This window comes from Argiope bruennichi, chromosome 6, assembly GCF_947563725.1.
Source record: "Argiope bruennichi chromosome 6, qqArgBrue1.1, whole genome shotgun sequence".
In the NCBI taxonomy this organism is placed as follows: Eukaryota; Metazoa; Arthropoda; class Arachnida; order Araneae; family Araneidae; genus Argiope; species Argiope bruennichi.
The window spans coordinates 117,867,708-117,889,858 of record NC_079156.1 but is presented as its reverse complement, the minus strand read 5'-3'; the positions used below and the strand labels follow the sequence as shown (position 1 = coordinate 117,889,858).

The 22,151-nt window shown below is 30.7% G+C and overlaps 1 protein-coding gene across 2 annotated transcripts in view; it reads left to right on the top strand.

The window, feature by feature from the left end:
* LOC129971357 (protein argonaute-4-like) overlaps window positions 1-22,151 on the top strand; it is a 50,233-nt gene that overhangs the window by 4,862 nt on the left and 23,220 nt on the right. The window contains exon 1 of one of the 2 annotated variants that reach the window (XM_056085043.1): window positions 21,654-21,701. The exons of the other annotated variant lie outside the window; for it this stretch is intronic. The gene's annotated coding sequence lies outside the window, so the exon portion shown is untranslated. Of the gene's footprint in view, window positions 1-21,653; window positions 21,702-22,151 lie in introns of those variants that run through there. 2 annotated transcript variants of the gene reach the window in all.

The following is a 22,151-nucleotide window of genomic DNA, read 5'->3' as shown; positions in this document are numbered from 1 at the left end:
CAAAATTAGGACATCAAGAAAGAGGACGTAATTCTTACTCTCTTTCTCTACTTCCATCCATGAATATTTATTTCTTAAGTGGAGAACAACATATCAAAGATCAAAATAGAAATTATTTGTGAGGTTGATCCTCTACTCATATCTCCATAAGACTGCTGTATTTGAATTTATGTTGTGATGCTGCGTGTCACATCATTAAGAAAAGAAAAACTCTTACCTTATTATATAAATTAAGTACTGATAAACTTTTTCAACTTTGGATTTTGCATCTGAATATTGGTACATATCCTTGTATGAACAAGATAAATATAAATTGGCATTTGTAACTTCTGAAGGTTTATATGAATTTCAAGTCCAACCTTTTGGCTTTAAAAATGCACCTGCAATACCCAATAGAACTATTCATAGAATTATAAATAAACATAAATTTTTAAATTTTGAATGTCACTACTTTGACATAGTAGTCTTCTCTAACTCATCAGAGGAACACTATGATTATTTAAAACAGATTTTTTAAATGTGTGAAAAAGAAAACATAAAATTAAAATTTTCTAAATGTGTAATTTGCTCAAGATAAAATTAATTTCTTGGGGTATGAAGTCAAAGAAGGATGCATTTCTCCTGATAATCATAATATTGAAAGTATTAAAAAATTACAACCTCTGAAAAATGTTAAACAACTTCAAGGTTTTCTTGGTTCTGTAAATGTTTATAATAAATTTATTGATTCTTATGCTAAAATTGGAGAACCCTTAAATCTTCTTAAAAAAGACAGACCATGGAAATGGACAAAAGACTGTCAAAAAGCTTTTGAGATGTTAAAAAATAAATTGATAACTAAACCAGTGTTACAACTATATAACCCTAATTTACCTCTTCATGTTTCTTGTGATGCATCTCAGGTAGCCGTTGAAGCTGTCCTAAAACAGCGGACTGTTCTGGTAAATTACATCCTGTATCTTATCATTCAAGAACTTTACGCTCTTATGAAAAAACATTATTGTATAACTGAGTTGGAATGTTTAGCAATAGTAGATACTCTTGATAAATTTTATTATTATTTACATGGGAAAAAATTCATAATTCATACTGATCATGCTGCTCTTGTTTGGCTTTAAAATGTAAAAAATTTAAGGGGAAGATTATTTTGTTGGTCTTTAAAATTAAGCATGTTTGATTATGAAGTTAAATATTTAAAGGGAACAGCTAATGTTGAAGCTGATATGTTATCAAGACATTCTACTGCTCAGTATATCCAACATTCTTTGCATTTATTGGAAGAGATAAAACACTATCAAAATTTAGACAATTTAGGTAATACTAAATATAAAAATATTAATGATGTACTTGTAGTTAAAAAGAAAAATTTGTTTAAAATAGTTATACCTTTTTCTTTTCGGAGAAAAGTTTTTCAAATGGCTCATGAACAATTTGGGCATCCAGGCACACAAAAAATGATAAATTTAATTACTACTCAGTATTATTGGCCCCATATTACTCAAGATATTGCACTTTTTGTTAAACATTGTGATATTTGTCAATTAAATAAAAAGAAAAAGAAAAAAAGATTTGGCCTTTTTCAGGCTGTGCTCCCCACAGATCATCCTTTTGAATGTTTTTCTGTTGTTATTGCTGGTGGATTTAATTATAAAATTCAACAAAAAAAAAGAAGAAGAAAAAAATTCTTCATATAGTAATTGATCATGCAGCTAGATATGTTTGGGCTTTTCCTTCCAAAAATGAAAATTCTGAAACTTATATTAATATATTAAACAAGTTTTTCAAATTCAAGTTCCTTCCAAATTATTAACTGATAGAAACGGTGCTTTTACCTCATCTGAATTCAAACATTTCCTCGGAAATTACAGTGTCAAGCATCTGTTAACATCTTCACATCATCCACAAAGTAATAAAAAATGTGAAAGTTTACCAGTCATTATTAACTAAATTAAAGTATAAGGTCAATTCTTCCTCTACCAAAATTCCTTGGACTAAACTTTTAGAACAAGTAATCAATGAATATAATTTACCACCCCATTCAGTTACAAAATTTCCTCCTGCATATTTGTTATTTGGCACTTTACCTTAGCTTCCTTCTTTAACTCAAAATCAATTCTATCCTCCAGTAGAAGAAGCCAGTCAATTAGCTAAAGTTAATATAATAAAATATTATGATAAAAATAAAATAAGATATGATGTTAGATTTATAGATTCTGCATTCAAACCTGGTGCATTGTAATAATGTGAGGAATTTATTTATCCAAATTGTAGAAAATTATCTCCAGTATTTTCAGGTCCATATGAAATAGTAACTAAAATTTCAGATGTAAATTATGAAGTAACTAAACCAAACGTATTAACAAACAAAGCTACTGATATTGTCCATGTATCAAAATTTAGAACATATTACCCACCTGAAAAATTAAATTAAATCATGAATAATAATTTAAATTTAAAAAAAAATCTTTTTATTTCCCATGTTTCTTCCACATAATCTCCAACCTAGGCTGGCCCGTTGTCTCCACTCATAAGAGTTAGTTTTTCTTTTCTTGATGCTGTGCTAGGTTTCATCACAACATAAATTTAAATACAGCAGTCTTATTCAGATGCGAGTATTGGGTCAACCTCACAATTAATTTCTATTTTGATCTTGGATATGTTGTTCTCCACTTAGGAAATAAATATTCCTGGATGGGAGTAAAGAAAGAGAGTAAGAATTACGTCCTCTTTCTTGATGTCCTAATTTTGGGTCATTAAGTTTCACCCGCTACCAGAACTTACTGGACAAGGTTTAACTATGCACCGTTATTTGGCTAACTAGTGGGTTAAAGTTTTTCTCTTAAAATTACACATTTTTATGTCATTTATTTTGAGTATTAATGTTTATAATAAGAGTATTTTGAACCTCGTATTATTTTCAGATTCAAGTGTTGATTACAAAAATCTGAACTGTATTGATATATTGTTATTATATAAATTGGTATTATTATATATTATATAAATTATTATTATATAAGTTCAATGTTATTTCATTATTTTATATCCTGTTTGATGATTTAGGTGAGCTTTCTGCTGTTTAAAGGACACTGTGCAAGCATTCTTTAGAAACGTTCCTCACCAAATAGACAATCTTGCTGATTGAGAGACAATTGACAGTTTCTGTGGGAATACCGTTTTTTATGTTATACATTTTAATATATTTATTTTGGTGGTGTTGAATTTTTAAGTTTATCTAATATTTTCAGATATCACTTTATCTTTTATGTGCTTTACATTATCTTGTTCAAAATAATGTTACATATTATTTAGCCGACAGGATTCAAAATGCATTACATATATATATTCCTAAATGTAAGGCAAGCAATGTTAAATTATCATCAATATTGGAAATAAAACGGAAATAATTATTGATAGTTCATACTAACAACAACAGAAGAAGAAATAAAATAAATTTATTTATCTCCTATCGGTTTGTGAGTATCTATTTTAAACAGGCGTTCTTTTTTAAAGGAAGTTATTTTTTTATAAATAAAAATGACTGATTTGTTTTTCCTCTTAACATCCATATGTTACAAATGATAGACAACTTTTCAAAAATATGTTAAATGTGAGATATAACTAATATGCATTAGAAATTTTAATTTATGAATGCTTTGCACCTTCCATAATTGGTCATTACATAAAGAGAATTAGAAGAATAGAGAATACATAGAGAGAATTATATCAATGTATTATCATTGATGGAAATATAACTTTTCCTTTAGTACTACTTAGCCTGTATGAACATAAATAACTTTTAAGTATTGAAAAAATCATTTAATTTCTTTACTAACTGAAATACAGTAAAAAAGATTGTTAAATAATATTTGAAATGTAGGTACCAAAACCTAGAGATATACCAAATTTTATAATAAATATTTATTGTTATTAAAATAAATATTAATTGTACTAAGTATTAATACAATGAATATTTATTGTATTAAGTATAAAAATACTAAAATGTTAATCTTAATAGCTTCCAATTCATTATTTTAGCAGAGTAAAATTGCCTTAATATTTAAATATGTAATGTAATGCCTGGTAATGTAAAATGAATTTAATTTAAAAAAATTCATGCATAAATGAATTTCTTTAAAAATTAAATTCTACTGAACTTTACTTTTAAATTATTTAAAAATTAAAGAGCCAGAACTTCAATTATATAGAAAGCTAAACAATTTGATATCTAAATAAATAGTAATAATAATAGTAAGACACATAATAAACTTGGTTATTATTTTTTTCTCCGAAATATAATTTCTTATGTTATGAAGAATCGTGTATGATTGGTATTATATAGATTTGTGGCAGCTGAATTGCAGATTTTTTAGGATTCTATACTTTTTTAAATAATACACGACTAAGGTAAAAAAAAAAAAAAATCTATTTTATTATATTATGATGATGAATGTTTCTTTAACAAGTACTTTAAATCTTATGAATTCTAATCATGTAATCAATAGAGTGTTGATGTTAAAAAATGTCTTTTTATTTCTGATTTATACGATATATTTTATGAAAAAAAAATTGCAAAGAATTAAAGAAAATGCATGTCTACAGAGGGTATTTTTATGTATGAAATTTGAATATGTGTTAGATAGAATACAGAATTTTATTTAGAATATTAAATTTGAGTTCTTTGATGAGATATATGTTCTGGCCTTAAATTTTGGTTTCATTGATATAACCATGTAAATGAATAAAAAATCTTAATTGTCAGTAAAATAGAATGATTAGTACATTCCATGCAGTTAGCTTTCAATAAAGCATCATTTCTTGCCCAATTTTGTACCTTAAGAAGGGTTCTAGATACTTAAGAAGAAGAATAATTTGTTCTAGAAATGCATGATTTAAAAGTATATTTTTAAAATAGCAGAAATAAGGGAAGCTTGCCTATTTAAATCGTCAAAGTATTTTTTTAATGAAATGTAATAATAATGTATTATGAAGTGGTGTAAAAAGTAATAATTTTAGTAATGAAATATTAAAATTTTTTATAGTCTTTTTATCTTGAAAAAATGAATGTTTTTTGAGAAATATACTTTTAAGTAGAAACACAGCTTATTTAAAATTATGCGATTGATTCAATCAAAGAAAATGGTTTCTGAAATTGTATCGCCAATTTCTTTTAGCTCAATAAAGCAAAATATTCTTTGGTAGTTCATATAAAGTGTGAATTAATAACGGTGTTATTTAAATTTATTCATTGTTCTTCATATGTGATACAAAAACGTATAGTCTTAGTTTTTGTTCTGTTGAAGCCAATATTTTGATGCCTTTAATATGTCTGTATTGTTTATGGTTGCACTAACTTGTTTCAGTTCCAGTTTATAAGGACTGGTTATTTTTTATTGCTACTTTTTGGGTGAGATAATATTCCCTTTGATTTAGTTATCAAATTCATGGAATGATTTGAGGTCCAGCTTAAGTAAATTTTGAACAAAATCTATTTCATCTTAGCCTTCTTTTTAAAGTATTTGTATTTGAATAAAATTATAACTAGTTGAAATAAAAAAAAAAAATTACCATTCTCAGGATAGAACTTTTTGTTACTCGCTTTGATAGGAACTACTTGGAATGATAGCTGAAGGATTATTTTTCACCTTAGAATAAAATGAAATAATGTATTTCAGATTTGAATGAACTTCAGTGATTTTTGATACTTTCTCATTAATATATATATAATATATATTTAGAATTAAACAGTTCTCATTTTTAATATTATTAATATGAGTATTATTTTAATAAGAATACTTATTATTTTGCAGAAAAATTGAATTGAATGCAACTTGTTTGAAAAATGCATTCATTAGCATGTTTCCAGTATTGATCTCTGAAAATTTTTTAAAAAATAGATATATTCAATTAGTCATTAATCTAAAAATTTATTAAAATCTTTCAATAACTCACTTATGGCAATTGAATAATTTTTAAGAGCAAACTGAAAGATGTTCTATCGTTTCTGAAAAGACCTGCATAGAGCATCATGTGCATAGAAAACAATAAGTTGTGTAATATATGCTTTGATAATCAGAACTTTCATTTTTGGTTGATCAAGGAAGAAAATATTTTAAATTGAAATATAAAGGATCCTCCCATTTTTAATTTTTGCTTCTTTGCAAATACTTAATTATTTATTCGGATAAATTAAAGTGCATGTATATTTTTTAAAATCTTTGGAACTATTAGCTGCAATTTAATAAACAAAAAAATCTGCAAAGATTCGAGTCGAACCTGCATACGAATTCTTAGTTTATTAGTTTTGAACCCACAAAATTTAAATCGGGTCTTGAATGATTACTATTAAATTACAAGTATTGCATTAATTTTATTTTTTTATAGCTGTAATGAATCGGATGTTTTATTTAACTGTTTGTAATTTTTTTTAAATATTTATAACTTTGAAATTGATAGGTTTGTAGAAGTTTTCAACACAATTTATATAATGATATTTTAATATTGAATAATTTGTATATTGAATTTAATATTTTCATTTTTAATTGATAGAAAGGAAAATGAGAAATCAGTGACATTTATTTATATTTAAATGTAAATCTACAAAGTCATGCTTAGAACTAATCAATTTAAGAACTTAAAAACCATCCATATTGTTTCATTTATCATGAATATATCATTTTCTGTGATGACGGTATGAAACAGTTTTTGTTTCGTATGTTTAACCCCTTTAACATCTGGTATAAATTTTTTCATAGTTTGTCACCTAGTAAATATGCAACATATATAAAAGAATAGTTGTACTGTTGGAAGGATTTTGAAAATAAGTAAAAGAACTAAATATTATTGATATCTATTTAAACTTGAATTTAAAAAAGTTTTTGTATATTTTATTTCATTCTATTAAATAAATTAAGCAAATTTTAAAAATTAAATTAGCGAGATATAGAGAAAATTTGAAAATTATATTGTTTATTAGATTAAATTTGTATTATGTGCATCAAAATTATAATTTTTATGAATGTGTTCGGTATGGCAAAGTTATAGTTGTAATTCTTTTCAACAGACTTTTAGAAGCAAAATTTTTTTTTAAAAGAGCAATCAATACGGTCGTTAGCATTTTTTCATGGAAGTTCCATTCCATTATCAGAAATATGAAGAGTCTTTCTTACACTGACATTAATTATCATGTGTCATTCGTTGTCAGTTAGCCAAGCCTTTATATATAAACGTGCAAATGCGATTAAGCAAAGTGACAAACAACCATTAAATTTACAGTGAAATCAGATAATGAAATTTACAGTTCTTATTATCACCCAGAAAGTGCGAATTTTTGTAAAGAACGTTGTTTCCTTTTCCCCTTGAACTAATTCCCCCTAGTGGAGGGACCACCCAAGTTCAATGAAAACTACAAAATGACTTTAATAAGCAGCTAACCCCTCAGGGGCTCACCTACTATAGGTGAGTACGGGTGTCCCAATCCCGAGGTACCCAGGGATCTTTACTCCCTTTATGTTTCCACTGCCCTACGCCTTCTGCTATCTGCTTAATTTTTTCCTTCCCTCGACGGCAAGCGAGGGGGCTCTCCATGAGAAGCTGTCGCCGCTCTGTTTGCTTCTTGCTTCTCATGGACAGCCAAACACCCCACGTGTTTGCCGTGCGTGGCGACCCATTAGACGGGTGGTACATTTCGGTCCCCGGTGTATCAATCGGCCGGTATCCTAGGCACATGACTGGGCTGCTCAAGGGGATCAAGCGAAGGGGTCACTCCTTGGGCTTGGCGTTAAGGGTGGTCACTGTCCCCGGGGGTGACTCCCAGCGTATAGGTTCCGGCTAGCGCCATGGTAAGCGCCGAGGCTGGAAATGTCTAGAGCCGGTGGCTACCATCCCTTGTTGGGCTCCGTGGTGGGCGGTGCCGTCGGGCCTGAATCTTTGTCTTTTTTGCATGGGTCTTTCTTCACACACCGAATCCGACAAGTCAATTAACGTTGCACAAACTGAGCTTTCGAAATTTCTTCCAAAATTTTTAGTTGTACATGGTAAAGACGATAAACTTAAAAACATGTCACCTTTTTTGATACAAAAGTATATTCAAAGTACTGCTGGAAACGTCACATCTGTAAAGAAGCTTAGATCTGGAGATTTGTTAATAGAGACTGCGACGCCGAAACAGTCAGAGCAACTTCTAGCCATAAAGAATTTTGGTGATGCCCCAATAGAAGTATCTGGCCATAAAACTCTGAATTATACTAGAGGTGTCATATCTAGTATGGACCTTACTATGGTTAGTGATGAAGAATTTGTTTCCGAACTGCAGTCATTTAGAGTAACAAGTGCACGCCGTATAACATTAAAAAGAGATGGTAAAATAATTCCAACCAAGCATGTTATTTTGACATTTGCTACTCATGTGCTTCCCAGAAAGATAACAGCTGGGTTTATAAGTTGCGATGTGCGTCCTTTTGTGCCAAACCCGATGCGTTGTTTTAAATGCCAGAGGTTTGGACATACAAAAACTAGCTGCCGCGCTTCTTCCTCTCGCTGTCCACAATGTTCTGAAATTGGCTATGATGACACTCCATGCACAAAGCCCCAAAAATGTGTTAATTGCAACGGTAGTCATCCTGCTTATTCTAAATCCTGTCCCAAGTGGAAGATTGAAAAAGAAATCCAGACCATTAAAATTTCTAGAAATATCTCTTTTGCAGAAGCTAGGCAAATAGTTGAAAAACGAACTCCAAAGGAAAATCTCCCATACAGTACAGCTTTAAAAAGAACGACTTGTTCAAGCATGCAAACTGAACCGATACAAATTCAAGAAAACAGTTGTCCATCGCAAACAATCGCGAAGCCTTTTCCCTCTCCATCAAATGAGGAATACATTACCATCAAACTGAAAGATTGGCTCGAAATAATAAAATCGAACAAGTCTTCCATAACTAAAGAAAAAAACATTACAAAAAACCAAAAAACTTTAAAAATTGTTCCACAAAATAAAAAGAAAAAAAAGAATCTTTCCATTCAAAACCAAAATGAACAGAAAGAAAAGATAAACGTAAATAGTAAGGATGTTGAGTTGGAAATTCATCCATCCGATGAATATCTCAGCGAAATGGACCTGAGCGATGAAGCTAGAGTAAGCACAGCCAAGCCAAAAGTTTTTAAATCTAAATTCTTCAGGAAACCGAAATGACAAATATTAATTTAGTCTCTTGGAATTGCCACGGTTTTCAAGCTCATAAAGAGGATATCAAATCTATTATTAACAAATATCAACCTGTTTGCTTGGGGATACAAGAAACATATTTGACTCCACGTGTCTCTCCCAATCTTAAAAACTATATCCTTCAAAGAAAGGATAATGAACAAAATTCTAGAGCATCTGGCGGAGTTGCATCTTTAACTTTACGTCATTTGCCAAGTAATGAAGTTGTTTTAGACACAAATTTACAGGCAATTGCTGTCCAAATTCAGTTGAAAGTTCTAACAACAATCTGCTATTTATATCTGCCCCCAAATGACTATATTGAACAACGACATTTGAATCAATTAATAGAACAGTTGCCAGAACCTTTTTTTCTCCTAGGTGATTTAAACGGACATAATCCTATTTGGAATAATGATGATATCAACACTAGAGGAAGGCAAATAGAAAAACTAATTGATGATCATTGTCTCTGTATACTTAATGACAATAATCCTACTCACTTTCACCAAGCTAGCAAAACATTCCACACGATTGATCTTGCACTTTGTTCTCCTTCCCTTGCCCCTTACTGGAAATTTTCCGTGGACTCAAATTTATACAACAGCGATCACTTTCCTATTGTATTGACGTACATGCACAGTGATTTTTTATTTCCTAAAAGACCTGTGAGATATAATGTTAGTAAAGCAAACTGGCCATTGTTCAACTCAATATGTCAACTTACACCAGATATGATTGATGAAACTCCTATTGATTTGGCAGTCAAGCTTGTAACCGAGCATATAATTGCAGCAGCAGATATCAGTATTCCCAAAACATCGGGGAAAATACCAAAGCTATGCAAACCGTGGTGGAATGATAAATGTGAAAACTGTAAAAGAGCACTAGACAAAGCATGGAATACCTTCAGGAGATACCCTACCACCCAAAATCTCATTAAATTTAAAAAAGCAAAATCTGAATTTCGTAGAATCCGACGCATTAGCCAGGAGCAATCCTTTCATTCGTATGTCAATTCCATTCAAGGACAAATACCTTCTAAAATCATGTGGGACAAAGTAAAAAAGATTTTTGGCTGTTACACAAATACAGATAAAATATCCTTTTTAAAATTGAACGGACGAGTAATTTCTAATGCAAAAGAAATTGCTAATCTAATTGGACAAACTCTTTCTAATATATCGAGTGAAGAATTTTATCCAGAAGATTTTATTGCTTTTAAAAAGCAGACAGAGAAACAAGCATTAGATTTTCTACCTTCATACGGGGAGGAATATAATACTACTTTTAAGTTTCATGAATTGAAAAATGCATTAAAAAAATCCCATTCTACATCACCGGGACCTGATAGAATACATTATGATATGTTGAAACATCTAGGTGATTCGTCATTGTGGGTACTCTTAACTTTATTTAACAGAATTTGGATAGAAAGAGTCTTCCCAACCAACTGGCAAAAAGCAATAATAATTCCTATTCTCAAACCTGGGAAAGATCGGCAAGATCCCTCTAATTACAGACCAATAGCCCTTACTAGTTGCCTCAGTAAACTAATGGAACGTATGGTTAGTCACCGACTGATGTATGTCTTAGAAGAGAAAAACTTGATTTCCCCTTTCCAAAGCGGTTTTCGCAAAAAGAGAAGTACATTGGATAATTTACTAAAACTAGAGACTGCTATCAGAGAGGCTTTTGTAAGCAAAAAACATCTTATATCTATTTTCTTTGATATGGATGAAGCCTATGACCGAACCTGGCGTTATGGCATTTTGAAAGATTTATTTAACTTGGGTTTAAAAGGGAATCTACCAATTTTTGTACAAAACTTTTTGAGGACAAGGATCTTTCAAATTCGTGTTGGTGATATTTTATCAGATACTTTCATTCAGCATGAAGGTGTTCCTCAGGGTAGCGTACTAAGTGTTTTACTGTTTATCATAAAAATAAATGGGATTGTTTCGAAAATCTCACCATTTGTACATACTTCACTTTATGTCGATGACATCCAGATCCATTGTGCTAACGAAAGTTTGGATTTCATTCAAAAACATTTACAAACATCCATAAACAATATGATAGACTGGGCTTTGAAAAATGGATTTGTTTTTTCTCCTCAGAAAACAGTTAGTGTTCACTTCTGTAAACGACGTGGCCTTCATGCAGATCCAGAGCTTCGACTGAATGAGTCGGTCATTCCCACAGTTAGTGAGAAAAAGTTTTTGGGCGTGATATTAGATAATAAACTAACATTTCGCTCTCATATTCAAAACTTAAAAAGAAAATGCCTTCAAACACTAAATATTATAAAAGTCCTTTCAAACACCTCTTGGGGAGCAGATAGAGCCTCTTTGATGAAGATATATAAATCACTGATACGCTCAAAGCTTGACTACGGGGCACCCATTTATGGCTCAGCTGCCAAATCCACCTTGAAATTGTTAGACTCGGTGCATAATCAAGGACTTCGTATAGCTACAGGAGCTTTTAGAACATCACCAATTCAAAGTTTACAAGTTATAAGTGGTGAGCCCTCCTTGGAATTGAGGCGGAAACGACTTTGTTTATCCTACTTTTATAAAATTAAAAGTGTGGAATACCATCCACTGTGCAACAAGGTTCTTAATCCTATATACGGAGCGTTATTCTCTAAGAGATTGTCTTTTACGCCAACTTTTGGATTCCGTATAGGAGAGATTTTACGAACATTCAAAACTGAAGACTTCCCGATTGCTGTAAACATTAGTGGTCCACCTCCATGGCAGGAGTTATCTTTCAGTTTTGTAGATGATTTTATGCACTTCCTGAAACCATCAACATCAGACGTGATGTTTCAGAAATGTTTTTATGAACATAGACAACAGTATCATTCTTTTCAACCTGTTTATACAGATGGTTCGAAATGCGGTAATAATATTGGCTCAGCAGCAGTTTTTCGTAATGTAATAATATCCGAAAGACTTCACCCTTTCTGTTCTGTTTTTACATCCGAACTTTATGCAATATATCTAAGCCTTCAAAAAATTGCAACGTCATCCCCCTCTAAATTTATTATATATACTGACTCTAAAAGTAGCATTGCAGCTTTTAAGAATGTGTCATCGGAAAGTCATCCCTTAGTTCTAAATAGTTTGCACATATATCATTCGCTAAAAAATAATTTCACGATTAAATTCTGTTGGATACCTGGGCATGTTGGAATTTTGGGAAATGAAAAAGCTGACAAGGCAGCAAAAAGCACAACCCTGTTGAAGGAAAATTTTGTTCCATTATCCGATGCATTACAAGCAATAAAAATAATTCAAAGTAAATCCTGGCAAGCTACATGGGGAAAGCTAACTACGAATAAACTTTTTCAAATACAGCCATCTGTCAAGGGTTTCAAAAATAAAATTCTGACTAGAAAGAAAGATGTCATCATCACGAGACTTCGAATAGGCCACACTTATTTGACCCAAAAACATCTTTTGCACTCTGATCCTGCACCACTTTGTGACAAATGCAATTGTGTTTTAACGATTAAACATATTTTATGTGAATGCCAAGATTTTAGATCACAACGACAAGTTCATTTTGGAGCGACTGTTTTTAACTTAAATGACATTTTAGGAGATAACCCTCATCCAAATATTTTTACTTTTTTAAAAGATATTCAAATTTTACAGCATATTTAATTGTATCTACTTAAAATGTTTTAATTTTTAACACGAAAGCCTTTTTTAACAAACGTTTGGCGCAGAATGATCAGACCTGGTCCTTGCGCCATAAAAACCAATTAACCAATTAACCATTAATAAGCAGCTAAGCTACCTCGTTTATTACGGTGAAGGGAGAAAGCCCTGACGACTTTCTACGTCGGAGCCTGTTTTAAAGGAGTTTTCGGAAAGCAACTTTCTATGTAACAACCGGTGTTCGAGAGATCCATTAGAGCGACTTTCTACATTGCAGCCGATTGAAAAGCTAAAATCCGCTTTGTCATTCTGATATGTCTTGCTCTTTTTATCGCTATGCCTCTCAGTATTTTTTGTCATCACATTTGTCACACCATTAAAATTGTTAATTTAACATTTTTGTCGTTATGCTGTGCTGTGGAGGTATGCTTCTTCCCCCTTCCTATGTAATCGGTGTAAATGATCTATTATTAATTGTTTTGCATGAGAAAACTGTTTGTTTTTTGCATGATAACTTAAGATAGCTCGTGTTTCGATTTCGCAATTACGAATTATGATGAAATTGTTTGATAGCATTAATCGGTTAACTGCGTTTGTCGTTTATACAATCAGTCTAATCTCACTGTTTGGGTACGATCGGCGGCATGTTTATACGTCGTGTAAAATAAAAATTACCATTCGATATAAAGACTCAAAATTTTCATAAGATCTAATACTAATGTCTTCAACTAGTATGTTTTCGTTATAATAGCAGTAAACTTGCTGTAAATTTCAAAACAAGTTTCATTCTTTGATATAGAAGTTATTCCGCTTGTAGTGTATTGCTTTTTACAAAATGAATCGATTATTCACCCCAGTGCGTCTGGTATTCCCCTCACTTTGTTGTATATTGAGATTTTCCCTGTTCTTCATTTGTATTTCGGGTATTCCCCGGACTTAAATGTATATCGAGATTTCCCTGTACTTCATTTATATTTCGGGTATTCCCCGATAACGATAGCGGCAAGATAAAATGCTGAAACTGATTTGTGGGAAGAACACGATGCTGATAAGGTTTAAAAAAATTTTAAAAAAACAATGCAATTTTGTTAGTAATTTTTAAATTTTCAAAAACAGTGCCTTTTTTCAACAATTCATTGTTGATTTTTTATCTAATAAAAATGTAATCTTATCGGTTTTTACTATCTTTCCGCAATTTTTTTTATGCAAAACCATTTGTACTGTGTTGCATTGAGAGATTTTTAAATTTCGAGTCTAGAAATCCCAAAATCTGGCATCCCTGCCGGGATTTATGTATATACAAAATCGACGTAAATAAATTTAGAATTCGATGCATGTAGAAGTAGAATTTAAGAATCATTAGAAATGGATGTCGAAAGCATTAAAAAGGTAAACTCCTGCGAAGGGTAATTTTACGAGAGCTTTAAATAAAGCTTCTGAAATTTTGGAAAAGAAATTAGAGGACACCGATATTTTGGCGACACAGATAGTTCTTTTAGAACAAAAGTATAAAGAATTCAACGATTTAGATACAAAGATTTTAGCTATTTTGCAACGCAATTACTACTTATGAAGATAGATTTTTAGAAACAAAAATGAAACTACATAGGAGATTAAATGTGTTAGAAAAACCTAAACAAGATTTTACTGTTCTAAAAGTATCTATTGATAATACTAATCGGAAATTTAGACTTCCAGAGGTAGAATTAAAACAACTTAGTAGAAACATTAAGGAATGGCTCCAATGGTGGGGGCAATTTAAAAAGATTCGAGAAGGAAAATATTGTAGATGAAAAATTTCAGTATTTGCTGCTAAAGGCAGTTAGTTGAATCTGTCCCTACAACAGGAAAAAAATGTGAAAGCAATACATAGTTAATTTTAACAGTACATAGATAGTTTTTTATCTAATAAAATGTAATATCAGTTTTACTATCTTTTCGCAAAATTTATTATGCAACCATTTATATTGCGATCCGCATGTATACACGCCATCGCTTGATATTGATTACGCATCGCATTAGGGATTTCTAAGACAAGAGGCGGTGACTGTAGGAGAGGGGGGGGCAAGAATTGAGAATTTCATCGGCAAAAGTCTTTATTGCTTCGTAACTTAGGCCAGTTTGGTATTAACGAATATAATAATTTAAAACTCATCTTAGAATTACTGTTTCATAAATAATCGAAGTATCCGAGGAATGATTTAAGTTGTCAGAATGACAATGTTCGACAAATAGCTGACAAGGCTACTGGTGAATACATTTTCCGACAATTCTCCGTGAGTCGATTAAGAAATCAATGCAAAGTAGGGGGATTGACTGACGAACATAAGATGGGACTGTCATACTTTCAACGCGTAGTTGCTCAACATTTCGCATAACCGATAAGGTGAAAAGCGACGCATTTTGCCGACTATTTTTTGTCGGTCGACTAAGAAATCGAAAGGGTGAATATTAAAATGAGAGATAATCTGGCATTTAATTTAATTGTTGGATATTCAGCCTATAATTTGCATCATATTTGGCAAAGAAGCCGACGAAACGAAAAAGTGAATAAGATCTCATTTGCAAACTGCTTTTTTTCTTCCTTTGACCTAAGACGACGGCTAATGCGACGGCCTCCAGCGCGTTTGCACTACATTTGGCAATATAAGCGATAAGATGACAGGTGAATTGTATGTTATATTTTGCCGACTAATTTTGATTGGTCAAGTAAGATATATATGCGACAGATGACGATGGAGTTCAGTCGATAGATTGTCAAACATAAAATGAAACTATCATATATTCAACTCGTAGTGTACTCAACATTTGGCATATCCGACGAGGTGAAAAGGTCGCATTTTGCCGAATATTTTTTTTGTCGGTCGACTAAGAAATCGAAGCGGCGGATGTTAAAATGAGAGGTAATCGGACTTCTAATTTAATTGTCGGGTGTTGAGCCTATAATTTGTATCATATTTGGTAGAAAAGCCGACGAAACGACAAGGGAATAAAATATCGCGTTTGAAACTTTTTTTTTTACTAAGAAATTACCTACGGATACCGGTGACGTTTGCACATTTGGAAGTACCTGCGATAAGATAGCAGGTGAGCAAGTGAAATATATATACACTCATGTACACATGTACTAAAATAGTCTTTTAAGTATGCACTTCTTGTTCAATGAGTTAGTGCCTGAGTTTTTTTTTAGATTCTACTTTCAATATATAATTATGCAAAAGTGAGTGCAATTTTCCTTTTTCTTCTGACAGTTATATTGTATTAAAAATTATATAATTCTAAATACTTCTGAATGTTTAATGCACTTTGAATGAAGTGTCTTAATATAAAGACGATTAAAGAAGTTGCTCATATGATATTCATTTATAATATATTGAGAAAAACCAATGCACACAATTGCGAAATTAAGATTTTTGAAATTATTAGTTTACAAAAGCCCTGAAAACGAAAAGTATTTAACAATAACGCGTACTTAAAAATAAAAATAAGGCGGCTCAAATTCAATATCTTACTGCTTTTGAATAAAATGTAGCCATTTTTTAATCTAAATATGTACATATATATATATATAATTACGTGTTAAATAGTTCATTTTTTTACGAGCGCATTTTACATATCTTACGATGACATTTATAAACGAAAGAACTTTAATATTTACAAGATATTAAAGCTATACAGTTTTCACCACCGTCCATCTTAAAAAAACAATCGCATCCCCTTTTATTCTCCACATTTTATATGGTCCCTGCTGCGAACTCGGAAGATATTTTTAATGGCAATTGTTTGGTTACAATCCTTATTTAAAAATTCTTTTAGGTTGGTGATTACATGGCCAGATTATCGAATAGGTAGAGTATGCTACTGCCTAAGGCCCCTTACAAATTCATGGATACCCAAGAATTTTGTTTTTTTGTATTGCAAAGACATTTCTTTTTATAGGGACATTCTACTTGAACATATTCTAAATAAAACCATCATTCGTTTAAATTTCAGAATATTTTAAAAATAACTTATTTCATGTTCCCAGATGTGAGTGCTTGCAAATCAGAGAGGTCTTGTTCGTGTTTAGTTGGCTGACTCAACAATTTCTTTCTATCCTTCTTTCTTCTATAAAGAACGTGCCCTGCGATCACAAAAGAAGGGGGAGTGGGAATTGCAACAATAATTCGGAAAATGGTTACGCTTCTCTCATGGAAGGGGATGTTTGTTTCCGACACTCCTTTCAAGCAAAAAAAGTGTGCGATATTCGTCCTTGACCTTATGTAGAGGGGTTGATAACGTTCTGTAGATTTCTGTTTATTCCCGTTTTCTGTCGGACGTTGTTCGCAATCAAAATACTTCGTTAGTAATTATAAAATATTATAATATACGTAATACTTTTAGCGTCTCATGTTTTTAATTAAATCAGAATGTCAATTGAACCAGATTATTTTTAAAAAATGCCAATAAAATTCTTTATTTCACAAGCGTCCGCATTTACATAATTGTTTCTTAAATTTGGGGGGAAAATTGACGAAAATTAGAGAAAAATTGCAGGGAAAGGAAACTGCATCACTGAAAAGGCAGAAGTTTGAATTTTAAAATGATATAAAAACATTACTTGTAGAATAATTTGCTCCGAAGTTACTGTAGAAAAACGATAAAATTTCGATGTATTCTAATGAATTGAATATTTGATTAACTTCCATACTTTGAAAAGTTAACAGTATTCTCTCTTACTTTTAAATAATAAGTATACAAGGTTTGATTTATTTCGGCCCAATTCTTTAGATCTATAACATAAATATACAGCCGCAGTGACTGTATTTATATCAAGATTATATTTTTAATATTGGCAATTTTTTTTACCGAGTTTTTGAAGATAGTTTGACGAGTAGAGAACACATAAATACAATTTTTAAAATTAAAAATGTATTTTTTTAAAAATTTTCATTTTCGAATGACTTAAAAAGAATTCACCAGTTTTATATTTTCTCTATATATTAATTTTTAAATGTAACATAATTTCTAAAAAAAGAATCAAGAAGTAAATAGTAATTGAAAAAGGAGTTTAATAGCAAGTACTAACAGGTATAAAAACAAATTATTGGAGTTAGTAGCACTTGCACATTTTAACCTTTTCGTCCTGCTTGCTTTTTAAAAAAATGAATTAGATTCTTTCATTCTTTCCATCTCAATTATGAAATTTCTTATCCCTGTAAGATATATGTAGCTTCATGAAGGAACTTGTTAAGCAATTAAATTCGATGAATTGCATTTAAACAAAGAAATATTTTCATTCTTAAAATTTTATTTAAAGAAATATTAATATAAAATATTTCTTTCTTCATATAAAATTTCAATTAAAGAAAGAAATATTTTAAAGTATTAGCTCTTTTAAATTTAGATACGCGTTATATATCGATGCAAGTTATACAAACATTTCAATAATTACATTATTCATATCATAAGTTCTTTCATGAAATTTCAAGAAATTTAAGAACAAGAACACGAATTATTCGTTCCTGGAAAAAAAATTGGGGGCCCCTTTTTATTTTCTCTCTCTCTCTCTTTTTATCCTCAGCATCAGAATTTTAAAAGCATTCTGCATGATTCATAAGAATTGCTTCTTTAAAAAAGAAGATACAATTTTTTTCTTTTATTATTATTATTTATTTATTTTGCTTTTTTGGTATCTTAACGTTAAAAATGTATATACTTCTGTAATTCAGATATGTCCATATTCTTTAATGTATATATTTAACGTTAGAAAAATATAAACATAAAAAATATAGTTTTCTTCCTCCTCATTAAAATGTATGCCTTTCTGGAATAAATTCTTAAGAACTTTGTTCCTAAGCATTGACCGTGTGCTGCTACTTGTGTACACTATCATAAGACAAATTGGGCAATTTCTTATTTGTACACTGGAAACATTTACCAGGCTCTTGTAACTTGATAATACCCCACATCTGTTAAAAAGGGGGCTAAAATTGGCTGACCCTCATAAAATTTATGGCCGAGGGAAGTTGTAAAAACACTCAATCCCCTCATCTCCGATTGGCTAAATATCTCACGCTGTTACCAAGGCTTTAAGGCAACGTTCTTCACAACAGTTACTTTTCAATCGAAGCAGTTACAAGACGGAATTAAAAATACTATAACTTGTATAAAAGAACTAAATCTGCTTTGTATGAGGTGAGTAATACAATACTTATTATTTTACTTTAATCTTGTATTAATTATTATTTTATAGAAACGTGATGTCTTAAATATATCTGAAAAAGTTCTGCAAATATAAATCCTATTAAAATAGAAAAGAACATTTGTTGTATTTGAGAGCCTTAAAAATAATTGGGTTGAATATGTATATATAATTTTAACATTATGTATTTGATTTGAAAAATAAAGTTCTTCCTATTTCTAATATATTAAATTCTAATGAATCTTTTAAAATTGATTACTTTTAAAGAGATCTTGGTAAACGAAACAGAATAAATCGTTAATCTGTAAATAATAACCATAAATTGTAATGCCATATTTTTCAGTTATATTATTTAAAATTTTGCGGATAAGAGCCTTATTATCTTACTTTAAATTCCTTGTCTTGAAATATCTGCCTTTTGTTTTATTTATAAATATATCTTATAAATTTTTTAGTATTAAACCTATAATCAAAAGTATGTTGACGCTTTTTATTGGTTTTTGTTTGGTAATTTGGGTATTTGATTTTCATTATTCTACTTTATTTTTAACCTTTTCCGAATTAATTACTGTAGAGCTTTGCATGAAGAAATCAAGATCGTCTTCACTCTGTGGCTATTATGGCCAGTAAACATCAAATATTTTTTTTAAAAAGCCAGCTCATTTGACTCGTCATTTGACCACGGTTCAAAATTACGAGATTCGTCCCAAAATAGTTCTAGTGTTGCTTTAAAACAGGACGTTAATATAACTAAACTAATCCAAATGATAGCGGAAAAGTTTTACAATTTTCTAGATTGTAGCTGTTGTTGATTTGGAATAGTTAATTGCAATAAAGGGGGGAAAATAATTTTGAAGTTAAAAAAAAACAAAAACAAAAAACTGGGAACTTCAATAGTTTGTTATTGACTCCATTTACATTTTTGGCCAGAAATCGTCTCATGTAATCATAATCTCATATTTTAAAAAATATCTCATGTTTTAATACAAACACAGTGAATGCCCCATCTTTTCTTCTGCACGCCTTTGAGCACACAGCTTAAAATGCGACATCATCTTGATGAAAGCAAGATAACCACAGTTTAAATATAGCAAGATGCAAGGTTAAAATTTAGATGAATTTATTTATATATGTAGATCATAGGTTCCCAAAGTGGTCCAGGTGGACCCCCAGGGGTCCATAGGAGACCACACGGGGGTCCACGTAGACATGAAAAGAAAACAGGGGTTCACAAGTTGTAAGTGTTTGTAATAATAAATGTTTATAATTTTGTATAACTACAAGTATTATTTTAATAAATAGGACACAAGAAGATGTGCTACTTTTTTTTCTTCTTAACACCCCCAATTTAGGGTGATATTTTTTAGGAGGTTTGGGAATACAGTAGAAATGTAGCAGCAGGCGGTCTACCAAAAATAGTAAAACTTTGAAAGTGGTCTACGAGAAAAAAGTTTGGGAACATCTGATGTAGATATCAACGCAGAGCTTTGAAACTATAATACTTAATGGAATGACACAATTGAACAAATTTTACGAATAATATTTACACATATATTGGCATGATTATATATGAATATAAAATATGAGGATAAGTTTTAGACTGAAATCCTTTTATTGTAGAAATGCGTTGTTCTATTTTGTTTATTATAAATAGTTTATTCATCTCGTATGTTTCTTCAGATAAATTGAAAAAAAAAATTATGTATCTATTATCATTATCATTTGCTTTGCTTATAGACGCGTTTTATAGACTCAAATTGAAAATTTTAATTTTAAGTAGGTTTAAAAACAACGCTTTTATAAAACTATTATTAAAATGAAAATCTGTGAATTTAAAATTAAATGTTTTGATTTCTTTATATATATATATATATATATATATATATATATATAATATACAAATTCAAAGCAAAAAAAAATGATTTTGCTAATACATTGTTTTGCAGTCTTCGAACATTTTACCGGAAGTTGGTTATTGTCATATCCGATTTCAATTATTATAATGAAAGCAATATTTCTTGCATAAATTTATGCCTTTTTTTTTACAGCGCCATGCGTAGAAAGACTGTAAAATGCTGTTCAGTCGATGGCAAGTATAATTGTCCCGACTGGGCAACAACATGCCGCTGTATTGTATTTTTTTCTTACTGCGCATGCGATTGTAGAATTTGGCAGTTTTTCTGACGTGAAAAAATGTATATTTTCATAGATTAATTCTGACATTTTTTATTCTTTCTGAAGCTAATTTTCCCCCCTCTTCTTAAATGCCATTTCTTTTCTATAATTTTCCAAATTTAGGTATGTTGATCTTTTCTTTTATTTTACCAAGTTTCTTTGTGTAAATATCTATCATTTTAATCATTTAATGCAGTGAAAAAGAAAATGCACGGACGCCAAAACGGCACTTTATAGCCAAGCATGAAATGTCTGAATCTGTCTTGTTGCAAACATAAATCAGTCCCTTTCTACGCATGTGCTGCTTACTGTGTTATAATTGGCCGAGTGGAAACCCGCCATTATTATTTCTGTGATAGTTGTCAGTCCAAAAAATTCTTTCTAATTAAAACAACGATTATGCTAAAATGATTTCATAAAACGTTGTTGATTTGTAGTTCCTGCGGAAGTTACCAATTGAAATGCTCGAGTGGTAATATATTTTTTCTTACCGTTTTTAAATTCCCATTTTATTTTTATTTGAGATAAAAATTCTGGTTGGTAAAACAAGCAAGAAATATGCTGTCGTTGCTAAATGTTCGTCTAGCTTTTTTCACAAGCGATAATTCGCCAAATTTAGTCACAGACTGGTGATTATAATCAGACAGCTGCCATCCTAGATATTGGTAAAAGCATGCTCCGGCGCAGAAGCGTGGTCTTGAATATCGCCAAGCGATAGAGATTGGGCTTTTGTTTATTTGAAGTAAATCTTTTCATTTGTGTGACTTAGAGTTTTTAAGAAAGCGACACACATGAAGGATTTTTTTCTGAATAAATATTATAATTGAATGGAAATATGGCAGTGTATTTTTTGTATTAAAATTAATTTTTTTAAATGAACTAAAATGCTGTTTACAAATATTGATGCATAGAAGAAAAAAAA